Source organism: Schistocerca piceifrons, chromosome 2 (genome assembly GCF_021461385.2).
Source record: "Schistocerca piceifrons isolate TAMUIC-IGC-003096 chromosome 2, iqSchPice1.1, whole genome shotgun sequence".
Classification (NCBI taxonomy): domain Eukaryota; kingdom Metazoa; phylum Arthropoda; class Insecta; order Orthoptera; family Acrididae; genus Schistocerca; species Schistocerca piceifrons.
Window position 1 is genome coordinate 243,628,018 of NC_060139.1, and position 4,284 is coordinate 243,632,301.

At 41.2% G+C, this 4,284-nt stretch overlaps 1 non-coding gene across 1 annotated transcript; it reads right to left on the minus strand.

Annotated features, from left to right (window-relative positions):
• Window positions 1-3,846: 3,846 nt before the first annotated feature.
• Window positions 3,847-3,919, minus strand: Trnaa-cgc. Its single transcript has one exon. It is a non-coding gene; the product is annotated as a tRNA-Ala (tRNA).
• Between the last annotated feature and the right edge of the window lie 365 nt (window positions 3,920-4,284).

Genomic DNA, 4,284 nt, shown 5'->3' on the forward strand with positions numbered 1-4,284 from the left:
TAGAGATGGTATGAGGATATTTGATTAGTAGTTGTATTCTCAGCTTCTTTGTACCTGTGAGTAACTTGTGGTAATAGTACAGTTCTGAGTGTTCAAAACACACTACGTTGAGTTGACTACTAAATCCACTTATTGGTTCTCTGTTGCTGTGTCAGTTCCACATCTGCAATTATGTACTTACTTCATCGAAGTGTATTTATGCTGAGCTATAAATAATGTTTCACGTCTGTCATTGTGTTACTCAATTACGTTGCTAGTGCATGTACGTATTTAATACTCACTCTATTAACATTTAAAGCATAGGATAGCACATTTATTTCATATCTATAGTGTGTTGCAGCTGATCAGTTTGCTCACGTGGCAATCCATTTCCACTCGATCGGACGCTGAAACCACAGATAGTCTCTCTCGATCTACCACTAAAGTGCATCAAGTAATTATGGACGAGCGCAATGCTAAATTCCTTAAACCTATAGGACACCATGAGCTGCTCTGTCTCATCTAACATAAGGGTACCTATGGTCGCATTCACGCCTCCAACTCATAACCTCAATACGTGTAGGTGTGTCCTGTCACACACTACATCAAATAACGGCCAGCTCCAACCTTATAAATATTTCAAAGACATGTCCTTCACGTCTCAACCACAAACACTGTTCAATTCTATTACACTGCCATTTCTTACTACACAAGGTGAGTTCATTCTTACAACTTATCTGCATATTTTTCATAACACTAAGCAATCTCTTTTATTACTAATTAGTTAGCTAGCTCTACAGCATACAATAGGTTTCACTGCCACTTCAGATCCTGCTTGTACACGAATTTGTATATCTTTTTTAAAATATTATTGTGGGACCATTTCCAATAATACAACAACTTTGTACTTATAATACTACCAGGGTTCTATACATACTTGTTACTCAAATACATTGTATCTTAATTACATCATACTTCTCTGTTGTTTATGTCACTATCAGGTTTGTCACATTAGGTATTTTTCTTCACTAATCGGTGGATAGAATGATTACAGAACTCATGGCTTGATAGCCATGACGGAAAATTTTTGTATTGCAAAGAAGGAGTCGAAACTTTGGTGGATAGGCAAGATGAAGATTGAGTGAGATCTGAAATGTGAAAGAAGATCTCACACAGCTGGGACTGCACAGCTGCCACACTATATAGAGGTTACAAAACAAACTCCTCGCTATAGAATTCATTGGTTTAAGAAAATTTTCATATTGGAAAGAAGGGGTCGAAATTTTTGTAGATAGGAAAGATGAAGAATGAGTGAGACCTGAAATGGAAAGAAGATCTCACACAGCTGGGACTGCACAGCTGCCACACTGTGTAGAGGTTATAGAACAACCTCCTCCTTACAGGATTCATTAGTTTATTATTGGCTTGATAACCATAACGGAAAATTTAATGTGTTGGAAAGAAGAGGTCGAAATTTTAGGTGGATAGAAAAGATGAAGAATGAGTGAGACCTGAAAAGGAAAGAAGATCTCACACAGCTGGGACTGCACAGCTGCCACACTGTGTAGAGGTTACAGAACAACCTCCTCCCTACAGGATTCATTAGCTTCATGCTGGCTTGGTAGTCATAACGGAAAATTTTAGTATTTGAGAGTAAGCGCCGAAATTTTTGTGGATAGGAAAGATGAAGAATGAGTGAGACCTGAAATGGAAAGAAGATCCCACACAGCTGGGACTGCACAGCTACCACACTGTGTAGAGGTTACAGAACAACCTCCTCCCTACAGAATTCATTCATGAACTTTGACCACGCCAGGTCGATTTGAAAATACCTTATGAAGTCTTTTTAAAACCTGTCTCAGTTCTCCCTTCTGATTAGCTGAAATTTTATCGATTTCCAGCAATTTAGCTTCTATTTTGTCCAAAATAATTGCTTCTTCTTCTTCTGTGTTTAGCTTACTTGTACTAAGATTAACACCTTCGTCCCAGTATCTCCTATTTTTCAGAACTCGTATAGGCAGCTCCTAAGTTTCATCATTAGTTACTTCATGTTTATCAATAAAAGGTACCGTAATAACTCCGGTTATCTGCAAGACCATTTTTAACTGGCATCTTTAAAAGTCAACAACACTCTGATATTTCGACAAGGAATCTATGCCAATTAAAACCTCATTACTGAGATTGTTTACAATTAAGCATGGATGATCAATTAAATTACCATTAATGTTAAAGGGCAGCAAAGCTTCTTGCTTTACCGTTTTTGACACCTTGCCCGTAGCACCAATTATTCTTAGTCCTGATACCCTCATTACTGTAAGCTCGTCTTTACCAGGTAACGCATCAAAGAAGGACTGAGATATCGCACTCACCTCAATTCCACTGTCTAAGAGACAACGTACATTGATACCCAACATATTCACTATTATTATTATTATTATTATTATAGGGTGATTTGGTTTCTGTATTTATCCCCTGGTGATTTCCAAGTGTTGAGCCTCCTCTTATGGTTCTTGAACCGTGTGTTTGCCGCTATCAGCTGCCATTCCCTGCAGAAGGCAATTAACCATTCACCTCTGTCATTTCTCTTTCCAAGACCATGACTGCCTGCTATGTTTCACTCTTTCCCTTCTCCCACAATGGCGTTCCAGTCTCCCATTACTATTTTGCAGCATTTTTTATTTTCGTCCATTATTCTCTCTATTACATTGTACGTTTCCTCTACAATTTGGTCATCATGTTCTGAAGTTGGCATATACACCTGGACAATCAGTAAATCTTTTTGTGCTCCTTTCAGCCTTACACCAATAACCCGGTCATTTGCATAGTCTACATATTCCACACATTTAGCCAATTCCTTTGTCATAATCATTCCTACTCCATTAATTCCTTTTACTTCTCCTCCTGAGTAGTAGAATACATATTCATCTGACTGCAACTCTCCATGTCCATTCCATTGACATTCCAGGTACCAATTCTCGTTTTGATTTTTTGCCTCCTTTCAAGTTGTCACCACCCCCCCCCCCCCCCCCCTGGAGATCCGAATGGGGGACTATTTTACCTCCGGACACTGATTTAACATGAGAGGAAGCCATTTTTTGTGCATAAAATGGAGACTGCATTATGCAGGGAAGAAAATCTGCAGTGGTATTCCGTTGCCTGCCGCAGTTCTGGAGGCCGCCCCTAACATGGGATACAGACGCCTTTTGCAGCCGCCCGCTCTGGGTCAGACGCTGCATGAGAAGTATAGGTTGGAAAATGAAAGACCCCTAGCCTTCGAAACCTAATAGCGTCAGGGTCGGAAAAGAACAAGAGCTGGCCGAGGGTGGCCAGATAGGATAGATAAAAGTGAGGAGCCTGGCATAAGTAAGTGGAAGCAATGCCAGTACTCAGCTCGGGGCCCGTGGTCGCCAGCCACGTATCACTAGGTGTGACTCTCTGTGCATTTACATTATCGCAAATAATATAGGGTACGAGGGTGAAAGAAATACTTTACTGAAACTTACTGGCAGATTAGATATGTGTGCCGGACCGAGAATCGAACTTGGGGCCTTTGCCTTTCGCGGGCAAGTGCTCTACCAACTCGGCCACCCAAGCACGACCTGTCCTCACAGCTTCAGTTCTGCCAGTACCTCGTATCTTACCTTCCATACTTCACAGAAGATCTTCTGTGAACCTTTCAGAACCAGCACTCCCGGTGGTGGTGGTGGTTAGTGTTTAACGTACCGTCAACAATGAGGTCATTAGAGACAGAGCGCAAGCTCGGGTTAGGGAAGGATTGGGAAGGAAATCGGCCGTGCGCTTTCAAAGGAACCATCCCGGCATTTGTCTGAAACGATTTAGGGAAATCGCGGAAAACCTAAATCAGGATGGCTGGAGACGGGATTGAACCGTCGTCCTCCCGAATGCGAGTCCAGTGTGCTAACCACTGCACCACCTCGCTCGTTAGCACTCCTGGAAGAAAGTATACTGCGGAGACATGTCTTAGCAACAGCCTGGGGAATGTTTCCAGAATGATATTTTCAATCTGAAGAAACAAGTTTTTATAAAATGGATTAATGTGTTTAAATGACCTTTATCAAACCCCGAATGTCTTCCTGAACGTGGAGAGTCACTACATCTACATCTACATCTACATGGATACTCTGCAAATCACATTTAAGTGCCTGGCAGAGGGTTCATCGAACCACTGTCACAATTCTCTATTATTCCTATCTCGTACAGCGCGTGGCTAGAACGAACATATATATCTTTCCAAACGAGTTCTGATTTCCCTTATTTTATCATGGTGTTCGTTTCTCCCTATCT